Source organism: Terrapene carolina, unplaced genomic scaffold, assembly GCF_002925995.2.
Source record: "Terrapene carolina triunguis isolate 2854851 unplaced genomic scaffold, T_m_triunguis-2.0 Scaffold38, whole genome shotgun sequence".
Classification (NCBI taxonomy): Eukaryota; Metazoa; Chordata; order Testudines; family Emydidae; genus Terrapene; species Terrapene triunguis.
The window spans coordinates 13694990-13712163 of NW_020664389.1; positions in this window are offsets into that span (position 1 = coordinate 13694990).

A 17174-nucleotide genomic window follows, 5' to 3' on the forward strand; every position below is an offset into this window, starting at 1 on the left:
GCTCTCAGACCTCAAGAAGAGCTCTGTGAAGCGCAGAAGCTTGTCTTTCTCACCATCAGAAGTAGGTCCAATGAAAGATATTACCTCACCTACCTGGTCTCCTTTTTTAGCTGGGCACTCGAAGGGTAAGATTTTGTTTCTAATGTCTATTTTATGAGTATGATGTTCACTGCTTAAAGAAAAATTAAAACTGACCTTTGATGAAGTTTCTAACACCTTTCAACATTTTTAAGTAATTATGAGTTTAGCAAAGAAAAATAGTCTCTCCCCCCCCACACACACCCGTTTTCATCTTCCAAGTCTAGCTTTTTTTTATTTTGCCCTTTCAGGTTTCTAGGTGTAAACATGTAGATCTGTGAATTCATTTACAACAATTATTCCAGTTTTTAAAAAACAACAACTTAAGGCCAGATCCTGCTACTTTATTCGTATTAAGTACTCCCTTACTGCCCAAGCAGTCTCATTGAAATGAATTGAACTACTTGAGGAGTATGGTAATAGTCAGCCTGAGTTAGGGTAGCAGAATCTGTTCCTTAGATGCATCTGTTGATATTTTTATATGACCCCTATTCCCTTCCTTTCCTGTATTCTGTGTCTTGATCAAATATCTGCTGTCAATAAGCCTGAGCCCAGCCCAAAGAACTCTGTTTCACATTTTTTTGCACCACCAACCTAGTGCTCAAAGATTCTGAGACCTCACAACCTTAGGTTAGGCTACTAGACTGTGCCCCAATAGATCTGGGATCGGGTCCCAGCTCTGCCACAGACTTTCTATGTGACCCAGAGCAAGTCACTTACCTGTCTATGCCTCAGCTCCCTACCTCTCAAATGGACTTAATAATCCTTCCTTTCAGCCACCTTATGTCCATTTCGATTCTAAACACTTCATGACAGGGGCTCTTTTACTCTGTATGTACAGCACCTAGCACAATAGGGACCTAATATAAGTCAGGGGTACATGGAGCACTAATGTAAAACAAATAATAAATCATAAAAAACAATGCTACTATGGGATAATACTGTATGGATGTCACTTCATTACACACTGTAGCAGGACTATTCTTTTTCTAATTTGGCCTTTTTAACCTAAAATTTGTTTATGGTCAGATACATACAAAGTTTCACAATTTGTTTTTGTTTTTTGTTATGGAAAAGGAAAAGAAAATGCAAAATAAAGCAGAACTTGGGTCACCCTCTATGGAGTTACCTAAAGCACAGCTAACACCACATGATCTAATATAAACACATTTCATCTGAAACTCAGAACATATCACCAAGATAGACATTATTGGGGGGTGGCTGTAGCCATTCTATAGTTAAAAGTTGCAACTCCCCCCACCCCTTTATAATAAGCTGATTTTTGCCGCCATTCCGAACTCCACAAAGGAATATCAGCATCACAGTTGGTAGGTTAAACCTGGGGCTGAATTAGAATTTTTCTAGAATTGTACAAGGAGTTTGAGTTATGGCACCCTAAAATCAGTTGTGTTCACTAGAGTTTGAGAAATCTTCAACCTTCTTTTTGACCCTCTGTAACAAAGAAGACACCAAACCAGTTGAGAGAGAGACCTGAGCGTCCCCCTGGCCCCTGTTGTTTTATTGGATATATTGACTGGAGATCTAGTGCTCAGGATCAAAGATGAGTTGATTAAACTCTGATTTCAAAAATTAAGATTTAAATATTAATGCAAAAACAGCTCATTGGCTCGGATGAGCTCAAAACAGGGGGCCAAGTGACTATGGGCGAATGACCTCAAAATGGGCACTGATCAATAGGGAGGCTAGTCAATAAGAAAGATAGATTTTCCACCAAAATTAAATTTATTCAGATAAATTGTTTGTAAATTAAAACATTTTAAGACGTGGTGGTCATCTGGTAGTGACTTCATTCTCCGTTTTTCTGCCAAATTTTAGCTTAAGAACAGAGTGGTGGGAGACAAACAGGGTTAAGTTTATTGGCTCCATCTAGATGATGGGGAAAGTGGAAGAGAGGGAGCATGATATGGCTCCTTGCTTCCCAAGTATGCTGCTAGCCCCAGTACTCCCCTCCTCCGAGTCACAGAAAGTGAACACCTTAAGAGGTCTGAAAGAGGAAGACATGTGTGTTGAAAAGGTGGGTGGGGCAGGGAGGGGGCTGGGGTGAGGTCAGTGGAGAAAGGGTCAATAGAGGAGACCACTAAAGCAAAAAGGCAGTAGAGAAGTGAGCATGGGGCCAGGAGAATGGAGAGAAGTAGAGAAGAGAATGGAAAGCACTGGAATCAGAGGCACTCCACCCCTCCTGAAGACCCCCATGTCTACACTGCAATTAGACACATGTGGCTGGCCCGTGCCAGCTGACTCGGGCTCACAGGGCACAGGTCAGTGTTTAATTGTGGTGTAGTCGTTAAGCCTCCAGCTGGAGCCCAGCCTTTGAGACTCCGCAAGGTGGGAAGGTCCTAAAGCTCAGGCTGCAGCCAGAGCCTGAACATCTACACGGCAATTAAACAGCCCCTTAACCTGAGCCCAAGTCAGCTGGCAAGCCACAGATATCTAATTGTAGTGTAGACATACCCTAAGAGGCTTATTGTACCACTGCCCCTGCCCTGCACCAAGAGACTCAGAAGCCCCCTCACTAGGGCTGGCCAGAAAACAATCATTCCATTTCATGAAAAATTTCAAAGTTTCAAAATTTGTTTTTGTTCTGCACTGGAGTGAAAACAAGACCTTTCTACATTTTTCATGAAAAACACAAGACTCACACACCTAGCAATAGCCTGCTGTTAGGGAACTCACCTGGAACATGGTAGGTTCATATTCTTGCTCTGTCTGATTCAGAGCAGGAACTCTTCAGGTAGCCAATAAATCTGCAAAAAAACAGGGAACAATACCACTGTATTTAGGGAGGCAGAGAGGAAAAAGGCCTGAAGGGAAAGGTTATTGAGGGTGTAGATACAGGGATTTAAAATTCAACACCCCCACTCAATACTCTGGGGGGAGAGGGAACAGCTTTTCTGATTTTAATCAACATTTTTTGAAAATATTTAATTTTGTGGATGGAGAAAATGGCCTGACAAATTTCAAGTGGCTTATTTTGGGTTCTTCAAATTAGGGAATGGGAAAATTAGCCTCATGAACAGAAGACCTGCTCCATCCCTTAAGTGTGAGTAGATGATGTGGGGGTTCCAAAGAGGATGGAGCTAGGCTGTTCTCAGTGGTAGCAGATGACAGAACAAGAAGCAATGGTCTCAAGTTGCAGTGGGGGAGGTCTAGGTTGGATATCAGGAAACACTATTTCACGAGGAGGGTGGTGAAGCACTCAAATGGGTTACCTAGGGAGGTGGTGGAATCTCCATCCTTAGAGGTTTTTAAGGCCCGGCTTGACAAAGCCTTGGCTGGAATGATTTAGTTGGTGTTGGTCCTGCTTTGAGCAGGGGATTGGTCTAGATGACCTCCTGAGGTCTCTTCCAACCCTAATAGTCTATGATTCTATGATGTGCCTCTCCACAATGAATCTGACCATAGTATCACTGCTTTCTGCCTGAATTTTAAAATGGGAGGTAATACACTATGCAGAATGCACCTGGGACCCAATAATGGTGGTGTAACTCCTGCAGGAGCTGTCCTGCCACAGGGGAGGACAGGCTGTGGCACAGTAGCCACTCATGGGAGCTGGCTCCTCTCTTCCCTCTTTCTCTGTGGATCCTCCAGATCTGTAGGGCTGGGAGGAGGGTTCAGCTTAAAAAATTGGCATCCTTCTGTCTCTTTCCATCAGTGATAAAGTTCTCCTAGCCCTCTCTAGCTGGGTTTTCTGTGGGAAAGTTTTTCTTTATTTTTCTCTCTCTTTAGTAACACTTCCACTAAACTGTGTATCCCCCTGTTCTTAGGCATCCAATACAGGAAAACCTTGCATTTCTCTTTCTGTAAAATAAACAAACTTTCTTAACACTCTAAAATTAGAAGAGGCCTGCAGAATTGAGAAAAGTGAAAATGTTAAAGTAGGTGTAAAATGAAAAATCTAGAGGTTTCTCTTTAATTATCTGCCGCTTTCAACAGGTTTTGGATCACATCTTTTATTATTTTCTGATGAGGAAACACTCATTTTGCTCAGTCATCGTGTCCCGTTGCCTATGAATATCTAAGATGTCTCAGAAGGTTGACTGTTGGGGATAGAAGAAAGTCAAATATAATTAACTTTCACAATGACCTTTAGTCACAGTAAAATAGTTTTTAATTTTTTTTCTTTGTCTCTTCAGTTTCAGCTGTGCATATCCTGGTCACAGATTTAGATACAGGGCCTGCTCCAGAACCCACTGAGGTCAGGGGGAGTTTTTCAATTGACTTCATCGTGAGCAGACTAAAGCCAGGTGGAGTCAATAGAAGTCTTTCCAAAGCCAACTGTATTCAGTGGACCAAGCTTATAGTAAGCACAAGAATGCAGAGACAGAAAGAAAGATTTACACATCGGAGGTATGTAGCTTCTCTTCTCCAGGTTGATTATTCTTAAGAATGAAAGGGTTCCCTCTAGAAAGTAGACATGATTTCCCCCAGCTTATATTATATTTGCTTTGAACTTTCCTTCTGGCTTTCCTTACACACACTGTTATTTCACTTTAATTATTTCAGTTCATTAGAACTGCTTAGTTCACTGTCCAAATTGACTGTGACAATGCCAAAAAGCAACTATCTACTTACAAGTATTACTTAGAGGTACTTGCTTTTTGGAATTGAGTGACACCGTAAATGCTCAGTCCTGGAATGACATGTCATCCAGAAATAAAGTGCAGCAAAACCTTTGCTGTCAGAATTTACATACTCCAAGAAAATTAGAATTAGTGATTGATGCACCCAAAATTACCTCTAATGTTCTCTCACTTGTCCTCATTATTTTGTAATCGACTGTCTTATGCAAGATTGCATCTGTAAGTATATGATCCATTCTCTCCCTGCTGCTATTTTATCTGACATTTGATTATCTTTTAACAAAAAGTAATTCCCTATGGTTTTTCTCTTTGGATGTCTTTCTAAGATACCGTAGGCAGACATTTCTAATGACACCTCAGTCAGGCCTAAGGTTCAGTATGCTGGTATCTGCATTTTGAAGTCATTTTAGCAGATTCCACATTGGCTAGATGGTGACATGTTTGAAGAAGTTACAAACAGAGCAACAGTGACTCATAACCACTTCTTATGCTCACTTCCAGCACCTAGCACAGAGGGGGAACAAGACAGACTCAAAACGCTCAAGTGAGCTGAACAAAGGCAAGAGAAGAGCCGACCCCACACAGCACACTCACTCCCTCCTAAGCCTCAGTGTAAGGATCTGGGGACTAGAATCCGGGTCTGCGGAGCCTGGGACAGCTGATATTTCCACAGTGCCACCAGGAGGCCACGCAGAGGCACAGCCAGGGAGCGCTGTGGAGAGTGGGCGCTGTAGGAAATACTGCCCAAGAGTCTCAGAGTGACAGAACCCTGTGGCTCTCTGATTGGCCAAGCGCCCCTGCTTAACTCCAGGGGTTGCCCCATAAAATTGTCTGGGCAACCACGCAGATTTCGGCCTGCTTTGCTTGATCTCCTGATCTCTGACCTCAGCCTGATTCTGACCCTGATTCTTGCCTCCTGATTCTAGCCTGGTGCTACCTCTGATCTCCAGTCTCCAACCTCAGCCTGACTCTGACTCTTGCTTATGGGATCTGGCTCTCATGATTCCTCCAACTCCTGCTTGGCATCTACCATCGCTGGTGTGCAGACCTCAGTACAGCTATTACTGCTAGGCCAGACCACTTACACCCCGGTCACTTACACTCAGGCAGTCCTTACATGTATATACATTTATGATTTCAGGGAGCATAGCCATCTAGATAAGGAAGAGAGGGGAAGATGCTATTTTATGTGGCAAATCCCCCTCCCCCAACAAATCTGCACCATTTCTGGTAAGTTTAATTTCCCGTGAGTATCTCCTTGCAACATTAACTTCCATTCTGCACCTTCTAACTCATTCTGAGGGGTATGGTAGTCGGCAGCTGTGGACTGGTAACCATTACCACTGTGTTGCTAGCTAGGGAGGAGCAAGAAGCATAGGCAGTATTCAGATGCAGAGAGATCGACAATGTTGGGCTTCCCATGGTTCCTCACAAGGAAGGCCTTTCCTCTTACTTCTTCCCACTGGCAACGATCTCTTCCTGCAAGGGGATAAGTCAGACTTTCTTGGAGCTGAAACTTGTCAAGCTCTGGTATTACTTTTTTCTTTCCATGCAAATTTTGTACCAGTGGCGATTCTATGTGGGTCTTCACCATGGACAATTAATTTTAAAATGCCTACCGTGTACTTGAAGTCCAGGTATGAAACTATTTGTTGTGCTTACACTGCAAAAAATGTTACAATAAAAGTTTGTGAACTACTGATAACACTAGGCCCTAAGAGAACAAAGACTCTAGGAATGTTTCCCAAATCTTGGTGGATTACCAAAATACTTAGCTAACGAAGTAGAAAATAATTAGCACTTCAGGCAGCTGCTCTAGCTTGTAGATATTCTAATCAAGCTGCACCCCCACCAAACTCACACCGAAGAGAAAACGAATACACTAATCAAGCCACAATAAGCAGACAAGTAATTAGGTGTCTTGCTGGTGGGAGCTGAGGAAATGGAATGGGAGAGGGATATTGTAGCAATGCCAGTTACGCCTGTATATGAATCAAGAGCCATCAGCGGACACAAGGAATGGCTAAATGTGGGATGTGGGGCATATGATTGCAGCGTGCACCTTACTGCTGCTCCAGAAAGTAACAATATGCACGCGGGGTGGTACACAATGAGCTTCAGCATGTGTGCTACCTAGGCAGCAATGAGAGCTGCAGCCTTTGTGCTAACTGAGCAGCAGCACATGCCTCTTGGCTAGGAGATCATAACTTCTTAGCTTGGATGGCTGGACAGATCTTTCTCTCAACACTTCGGAGTGCTAGGTAGGAATCCTGCCCTAACGCTATGAGAAAGTGGGGAGAGGCTTCCAACCTAGTGCCCCAGTACAGTTATGACTCCCACTCTGCTGCTAACACTGAAGGACACTCTCAGAGGTTATGGTTTTGGTCGTGGCCTGCATCACAGACAAGTTGCCAGGGACAAGGAACAGAGCTGACAGACAGAGAGTGAGGCACAGGATGTCCTCAAAGATGCCTCTGGCATTCCATTGATCCTGGGGGGAACCATGGGCTTTGGGGCAGGAAGGCAGCTGGCAAACCCTTTCCCCTGACTGAATGAACAGGGGAGTTCCATGAGAGGATCCACATGGAGTATTCCTTCCCCCTTCACTGTCTGTCACTGGTTTCACCATTGGAGGGAGGAAGCAATCCAGCCCTCAGTCTTTACTCCATCCTTATGAATGCAAATCTCCCACTGCAGTCCACAGATATTTTTCTTCAGACTTCAGAATTTGGGCTTAAGAGAATTAATTCTGGTACCAAAAAAACCCCACTGACAAATATAAATGAAGCACTGATTAAAATTGACAGCTTGTTTTTCTTCCCTTAACATATTCCCTTAAAGCCCAAGTGGTTTCATTTCATTTCCTGATGGGCAGGTATCCAGATCACATACAACCCCCTCCCCCCCCACACACACACAATTTCTGCTGGCAGCCTCAGCAGAGACCCAAAACATAAATAAGCATGCTGACTAGACCACTAAGGAGCTGTCCGTGGTCCTTTCACAGCAGGGCTGGGGCATATTAATGGGGAAAGGCTGATATATCACTGTCCATGTTTATCTAGTCTGTGGCTATTCAGAGGATTTCAGGCTCCCAAGCTGCCAGCCCAGCACCTTTAATGTGCACTTAAAGGAAGGCAGTATGGTCCAGTGGATAGCACAATGTACTGGCAGTTAGGCATGGCTGTTATTGACCACAATGACTTACTGTGTGATCTTGGCCAAGTCACTTCACCTCTTTGTACCTCAGTTTACCCATCTGTAAAATAGACATTATGATACTTAACCTTCCTTTGTAGAGTGCTTTAAAAATTAGCTTTATGAGCGCTAATTGTTATTATTAAGGAAAGAAAAGGTTCAGCTTCTCCAGTGATTTCCTGTAGGCTGGTTCCTCTTTTGTTGGATTATTTTCTTTATTGATATTCATAAATAAAAATCACATGGCAAACACTAAAGGGAAAAGAGAGGAAACAAAACAAAAACAAATGGATGCAAATACTGCAATGCTCAAGGGTACTAAAGTCGGCAAACAGGAGCCTATATAAAACAATTACAAGGAACATGATCTGAAAGTATCTCAGGAGATTGCAAAAAGGATCCCTCCAGCTCAAAACACAAGTCAACAGTAACATCTGTAGTTTATGTTTTAGAAACTGAAATCTGTTCAAGGAAAACAGGATGAAATTTATATGGGTGATTGGAATGACTTTTTTAATTGCTTTCAGAGGAACAGAAGAGGGTAAGGGAGAGTAACAGACACACAAACAGTCAATATACACAATAGCACAAGAGCCATAAATATCAGGTGAAATGTTCAGAAGAGTCAGCAAGGTTGGAATGGCAGTTTCCGAGGAATGTTGTGCTCACGGGAGAGGATTTGTGCAGAGGGAGGCATGATTTTGAAAAGCTGTCAATCCAACTCCACTTGGAACTGAAGTTCCAATCCCATGATTCACAGAACATCTGTGAGTAGAGGAAGCCCACTGCATGGCTCCCTGTGCCCTTCTCAGGAGCTAGGCCTGTGTTTTACCTATACAGTGAGAAGAAAGCACAGAAGAGGACTTAAGGCTAGCCTAACCAGCTTTACTGTTCAGATGGATTTCTGCTCAGAAACTGCTACAACAATTTCCACTATTTATGGATCTGGCCCAACAGCTTTATTCCTTAACTCTTTCACTGCCCATCCTCCATGGCAACTGCTGTGTAGCTTTATTCCATTAAACAATGGAATGTTAAGACATATCACACTCAAAAGGTTGACATTACTTCCCCAGAATTTGCTGCTGTTTCTCATAGTACAATCAAATAACTTTCTCAATTCAACAGGATGACAAACTTTACCACCATTATTTCGCTCGGTGCAATTGCTTATTTCTATAATGTCCTTTATCTGGAATATTTTGCTCAGCACATTTTCCAAACTTTTTTCTAGTACTCACTGTAAAGTTCTTTACAGAGGCTCTCTTCCCCATATTCTTAAATTCTGCAATAGTAAATCATGCTTTATTTTACAATTCTATCTACATTCATTCACTGAGTGACAGAGAACAAACTCTTCCCTATTCCTTAGAATAAGTTCAATGTTTTGGGGAACTGAGAGGGGAAGGATTACTCTAGGAAATGTGTTGACTCCCTCCCCTCACTATTCTGATTACTACTACCTGACTGTTCATCTACAATACCATACATCCGTCTCTTTCCTGCACCTTGTTCAATCTTAGATAGATGTTCTTCATCTCTCAAAAATGTGTATTTACAGAAGTTGATGGCCAGAAAAGTATTTTTCCATTATGAGGTTTTTTTCCCTTGTTGCCACTTATGCCAGAGATATTGCTGTTTTCTGAAGTTCAGCGTGCCCTTGTTTAAAAAAAATTACCTTCTGGTTTTTAATCTTTATCTTGGTATGCATCCATATTCTTGCAGGGACTGCCTACATTGAGAAACTCACCATGTTAGGACATAACCTCGTGTTGACAATGGAGTTGTGACATTCAACATGCCAGCCTCTGTCTACACTGAGTGCCTAGTCACATTTAGCATTGTGTTAGTTACCTTGATTCCTCAGGGTCATGTTCTAACATGGTGTCCTTTCCCGGTGTGGGGAAGCCCACAAAAGTCTGTAATGTTGGATGTTAGAATATGAGCTTGCAGCGCAAACAGCCTACACATCTAAACCAAAACAAACTATAGCCTTGGAATTAGCTCTGATTCTAACCAACAACACAGCTACATCAGTGACTGAATCAAGGCGAATTCCAAATATGAACAAAGCTTTAATCTTCCCACGTATGGAGTATTTTTAAAAAAAGCTTTTAACAAATACAATGGCCTTCCCCTTTCCCGAGTATAACAATTCAAACAAATGAAAAAGCTCTCTCCTGGGGTAGAAGCAGCAGTGCAACATTCACCCTTTTATTTAACCCACTCTCCTCATGACTAGAACCTACTTGCTTCCTTCTCAATTAAACCCAGCAGCTTTCTAAATTGGTTACTAAGCCATCTGCATATTCACCATAGACATGAACCCTTCACTTACTCCCCTGCAGTTTCCAGGAAAACAGAGGGTTAGCCTGGATCCTCCCAGTTGCCTGGGTGACTCATGTGACTCAGATGATTTATACACCCAGTGTCACACTGGGCTACTTTAGATGAATGTCTCAAAAACACTCTAGTTCAGGGGTTCTCAACCTTTTTCGTCCTGAGGTGGGAGGGGACTCAGGGCTCTGGGTCTGGGGGGGATCCTGGGGCATAGGCATAGTTTGACTTCTATTGGGGGGGGGGAAGGGCTGGTGGGGCTTGGGCCAGCTCCGCACAGTCAGGGAGGGCACACCAAACGAGGGCTCTGCCAGCCCCGGGGCCGGGTCTCCCAACCCGGGCAGCTCTTACCAGCTGCATGAGCAGTCAGTGGGGCTGGGAGCCGAGGAGGTAAGGGGAGTGGCTGCGGCTTCAGTCCTGCAGGGGGCGCCAGGGTTCCTGGCTTCAACCTCACAGGGGACACTGGGGATTGGGGCACTTGGTTTCAACTGCAGGGCCCCGCAGACCCCTTGAAAGGGCTCATGGACCCCAGGGGGGCACAGACCCCCAATTGAGACACACTGCTCTAGTGTTCACAGTGGAATGGAGGGCCATTCATTTCTCCTGTTGTAACCACCATTTATCCATCTAACCTGGGATCCTACATATGACAGTAGCCAATACATAATGCTTCCAAGTACGGCACTTCCCCCCAACTAGCAGAAATGTGGTCAATTGTGCAATGTTGTAGATAGGATTCAGGAAAGAAAATGGGGAAGAAAAATTTCTTCCTAATGTGATAGATTTACAGCTTGTACGATGAGATGTGATTACCCTTTCTATCACTGCTACCAAAGTCAAGAAATCCTTGTAAATGATCCCATTCTTTTAAAAATTCCTCTGTGATATTGGATTCCATCCTGTGGCAAACTGTAGAAGCTGACTATATGTTGCATCAAACACTATTTCTTTTCCTTTATTTGAAATGTGCAGCCCTTTCATATCACTGAGTCTCCTTATTCGGATGGTAGCTAACAGGGTAAACAGGAAGGACTGAATAGACCCTACATAATTTTGGTCACTTCAGTCAAAGTGCCTCTAACCATTCTCCCTTCTGGTCTAAAGAATGCAAGTTCCCATCATATGTCAACGCACTTGTCACAGTCTCCACTTGTCACTCGTATGCAGTGAGTAGAAGAAAGTGCCATCATCCTATGTTGGGGCCAGGAACTTACTTCCTTTAAAATATAATGAAACAAAGGCAGCCTGCAATACGTGATGTGTGACATCTGCTAGCTGTCTGTTAGCATTCACATGTTTTGACAGAAATAACTGACCGATTTATGGTAACTACATCTGAATACTGAGATATCTTCTCCATTCCCTTGGTGTCAAGGATCAGAATGCCATTATTTTTCTCCTCCAACATATTTCTCATATCCTCAGACATCAAGTCAAAAGGGTCAGCGTCTATGATAAAATGACATGCAAGTGATACGTGTTCATAATAGCAGCAGCCTCACTTCTTTGTAAGTGCAGTTCATTCTCAAAACCTTTACATATTTACCACTTGGAAACCTAGTGCTATTTAGTACAGAAGCACAGGTTCCCTGCCTTGATGACAGCACATGTTCTTCTCCTTAGCCTGGTCAATGGGGAAAAAAACATGTCCCTAAACACTCTCGAAACATTTTTGATGAAGTCTGAACTTGCTTAGAAAAATTTCCCTTGGGAGTCATTTGTGGTTGTGAAGATGGAACTGGGACAGGACAGAACCCTTGGGGATGCCCCATGTCAAAGCTCTGTGGGAGCAGCAGCTGCATGTAATTACCTTTTGGGATCCATTGAAAAGGAATGAGCAAAGTCAGCTCAGTGATACTCCTTCAACTTCTGTCGGGATACATAGTCAAAACACTATCAAAGACAACAGATAGGTCAAGTAGTATCAGCATCATTGTCTTATCTTTCTATGTTGTCATGAGGAGGCCACCCATCCAACAGTGTGGCCAGACTGGAAAGGATCCAGGATACATGCAAGAGCCAGGTGAGGACACGATCATCAATTATTGTGCATAGTCAGCAGTCATGGTGATTGTTCGGCTCCCTGAGGTTTCACTGAATGAAATCATGGGACGTGCATGTGACCGTTGCAGTCTACATGGTTTTATAAAATATGCTAATGAGTGAATATAATGTAACTGGAATATGCTTCATGCAAAAGGTCTCTTGTAAAGTATCATTACAAAGCTTATAATCTACTAAGTGTGATCATCCTATTTGTATAAATGTACCACTCTTGTATCTGAAACTAGAAATATGAAATATAACTCTGAGGGACTATTGTCATTATGCAAAGTGTGGGCCATTAATGGTGGTTTGGAATCTTGATGACTCCCATTAACCAGGACAATTGTCTACAGATGGCTGTGTTTTACCTGTAAGTCTTCCTGTATACGTGTGTGCTGGCAAGTGGGCAATGAAGTCTTGCAGTGACATGTCATCATGTCACCTGAACTGGAATCCATCTTTAGCCTGGTGTCTTTCCATTGAGAAGATGGGGTGGGAACCCAGAGAGGGACAAAAGGATTCTCGCCTTATGCAAAAAATATATAAAGGTGTGGAACAGAACAAAGAGGTGGAACAGAACAAAAGGAGGAGAGGAGCCATCATGAAGAATCCCCTAGCTACCACCTGAGCTGGAACAAGAGCTGTACCAGGGGAAAGAATTGTGCCCAGGCCTGGAAGGTGGCCAGTCTGAGGAAAAAACTTACTGAAGCATCTCTGAGGGTGAGATTATCTGTATTCAGTTTGATTAGACATAGATTTGCACATTTTATTTTATTTTTCTTGGTTACTTACTTTGTTCTGTTACTACTTGGAACCACTTAAATTCTACTTTCTGTATTGAATAAAATCACTTTTTACTTATTAACTCAGAGTATGTATTAATACCTGGGGGAGCAAACAACTGTGCATATCTCTCTATCAGTATTATAGAGGGCAAACAATTTATGAGTTTACCCTGTATAAGCTTTATACAGGGTAAAACGGATTTATTTGGGTTTTAGACCCCATTGGGAGTTGGGCATCTGAGTGCTAGAGACAAGCACACTTCTGTTAGCTGCTTTCAGGTAAACCTGCAGCTTTGGGGCAAGTAATTCAGACCCTGGGTCTTTACTGGAGTAGACGGGAGTGTCTGGCTCAGCAAGACAGGGTGCTGGGGCCCCGAGTTGGCAGGGAAGGCAGGAGTAGAAGTAGTCTTGGCACATCGGGTGGCAGCTCCCAAGAGGGTTTCTGTGATCCAACCCGTCACAGTGTATATCTGGCCCAGGAGCCCAGCCCATGGAAGAGAATGGGGGCACAAAGCACCCAAACTAAAACTCCCATGAGGAACCAAGACAACTTAAGCAGAAACGGTTTAATGTCAAACTGACCCTTACAGCGTTTTTGTTTTAATGGTGGACTGATATGAGTCATTCATACCATGTTATTTCAACTATGAGTTGCAAAAGCATTTCCCCTAAATAGCTGAATAGAGAAAAAGTACTTTTAAAATGGTATTTTTCTTTCATAGCCTGATACACAAGGTTTTGCTAGAGTTATCTTGATCTACAAGTATCAGAAGCATTAATTAACAAAATATCCACCTGATTGAACATTTGAATAACAGCAAACACAACAGGCACAAAGCTGACTCATCCTACGTCACTGCTTCCTCCCTATAGGCCCATCTCAATAGCTCCACACTCTCAGTCACACTCTGCCGTCCTCCATCATTTTATACTAAACACCAGTATAATTTGTTCATCCAGGCCATTGTCATCACTATTTAGGATTTCATTCCCTATGTGCAGGCAGCAACCCAAAAACTATTTCCAGAGTTAACCAAAGGAACACAGAATCTCTCTCTCAGAATAATATTTTTCAAACATTCTTTCATTCTTACTAGGGATGTACAAGCCTTCTGAAGTTTAAGGCTCTGCAAATGCCTCAAAAACTTTTTTGGATTAGCAAAAACAAGTCCAAGTTTTTAAAAATGTGCTGTGTTATTCAGTATTGCTAGTAACACAGTATTTTTTCTGTACTCTGGTCTGATTACACATGCTGCCAACCAACAACTGTGTACATTAGGAATGGGATATTTGAGTGTAAAATTCAGAGTTGGCATGTATGTAGTTTGAAGTCTGCCTTCAGCCCAAATTCAAGCAGAGGAGCTAAACATTCATTTTTTGTGATATTCACACTAGTAGAGCTTGAATACTGAAATGATCACAAAGTTAACATGGAAGGGTTGCAAACACAATAGTCTTGTCAATTTTGGTTGGATGTATTCCTGCAGATTTAATTTAATTCCTGGAGACTCCAGGCCAATCCTGAAGGGTTGGCAACCCTAAAATATAGTCACAAGTGCCCTATTTGCCCAAGCTGTAGAGTTATAGGATTCATCTATGTCATGTTACTGTAACCACTCAAGCAACACACAGGCAGCGATGGAGTCAGTTCCTGAGGATGCACTTTTTATGATGCAAAGGAAGCAGGATTAAGAGATTAAAATTTCTCAATTTGATTTGGTGAATTTTTTCCATATGTTTTCTAAAAATCAAAGTTCATGTCAATCTGAAATTTCATTTTGGAATGTTATGTGGAAACAACCCTGTTCATCAACCTCTGGAGGGCTATGTTTCTTTTAGTACATGCCACATGTATCACAATCACAAACCCAAACATTCCCTTTAAAAACCAACATTCCCAAGAAGGCTCAACAAGTTAAAACATTTGAAAAGGAAAACTCCAGTACTCAATTTGCTAATAAAATAGTCAACAATTTCTTGTCAACTTCTCTTATTCTGTACATTTCCCAAACTGTTCTCTGTCTCCGTCTCATGTGCTCCCTTTAATACTCTACAGTTAAGACCAATTTAATCAATGATCAAACCCAATACTACCATAATTACTAAAATGTGCTTCTACATTCAGTGTTACAGGAAAAATCATTACTGGTATGTTAATATTTTGTTTCAACATGTTAAGTATTCATAAATGGCCCAAACAAAATCTATGTAATTATTAGCAATCTGAATTAACTGACTCACCTATTTCTTAAAATGTTTCGCTGCATGTGCAATTAGATAATTAAATACAAAACAAACAATTATTTAAGAGCTACCAAAGGAAAAAGTTAAATTATTACACAGTTATACTGAACCAAATTCCTTCTGAATGTAATTTCATTGAAGTTACAATTATGGGTCTGATAGGTCTGAGACCCCAAATGGACAAAGGGCCCAAGTGCTGGACTGGGAATCTGTGCACTATGGCCCAGTGCTCCCCTATGCTGTGTGGTGTGCAGAAGAGTCAGTGCAAGCAGAAAAGGGTCAGCATAACTTTGCTGCATCCTTGGGCAGAATCTGGGCAACAGCCACTCTACATAGTATGACATAAAGAAATACAACATTAGAAGATTGTTAAGATTGCAAAGCTGGAAAATACCAAAATTAAGGAGAAACTGTGCAAAATTAAAGAAACACTGTGTAACCTTAATTCCACCCCCTTGCATTATGATATAGTCTTCAATTATACAATCACGTACTATTTTTTCTAAAGAACACTGCCTCAAAGTGTACAGGATAGATGGCGTTCACTAAATGAGGAGCTAGTCAATATTTTATTTTCTCTTCATTGTACAATATGTGGTCCTATGCCTGATTTTCTGCTCGATATTCAAACTTTGCTCTGAATGAAGAAAGGATTTGAATATTTGGTCCTGCCATGCGGGCAGGGGACTGGACTCGATGACCTCTCGAGGTCCCTTCCAGTCCTAGAATCTATGAATCTATGAATCTATGAATCAAGCTCTTACTTTCTTAAGTGCTTTGGGATCTCTTAGGGTGCAAGACTGTATGTTAATATAAGCAATTACAGAGACAGTCTGTATATAAATTTAAGTAACTTTTATTATATATTGTCCTGTGCAATCAGTACCTCTTAAAAGAATGTCTTACTCTAGTTTGACATGTACCACTAAGGCAATTTAAATTAACTTCCTTTCTGCAAAATATGCAGCAGAACCAATGCATTTTAATGGTAAATTCACTCCCTTTTTGCCATGAATACTATGGCAAATCATGCCTTTTAGGTAGGCTTAATGATGTATGGATCTCATTTAATTATATGCAGGTGGAAAGAATGATTACTTCCTCCCCCATTTGTGCTGGAAACGACAAAAAAATAACCCAAACCCAAAAAATTATTTATTTATTTTTTAAATCAGGCATTTAAAAAGAATTCCTCTTCTCCAACTGATTTTAAATCTCTTTAATAAACACCTTGCCTTGTGTCCATGAAGCCTTGACATTTCTGAAGCAGCCTTTAGATAAGGTGATATACTGGCAATGTTGCCTAGCTACCAGCATTTATCATTGTAAAGCACACTGCTTGGGATTTAAGTGTTCTAATCAGTCTAAACAGAAAAGAGTATCAGACTTCTTTGTGTTTCTGATCCCCTAGTAAACAATCAAACACAGAGTTATCTCACTGTTAGGAGGGAGAGAGAAAATGATTCATCCTTTGCTTTAACACTCCGGGCTTAATGGTTCCGGCTCTGATGGGTGCTACAGCTGTAGCTCAGGTTTTATCAGTCTTCCCATTAGAAAAATATCTGGACCCTGTACTGGTAGTTGACTATCTGATGCAGTCATATGTGTGTTTCTCTGCCTGGTGCTGTAGCAGGAAGAAGAGGGTATCGTTTTCTGCTGCCTGGTGATTATAATAGTAGTAGCCCTGCAGTCTTCCACTTCCTCCCTCTCCAATTCCTGTCTGTAAGTGTAGGAGGGGAACGCCCTAACCAAGCAGCCTGCTTCTTTGAAAGTCCAGTATACATCATTTTTTAAATAAATCTTTTCATATGGTTACTTTCCCCTCATATTATAACTGTGAAACTACTAAAGAGACTCAATCTTATTTATTTAAGGCAGATAGTCT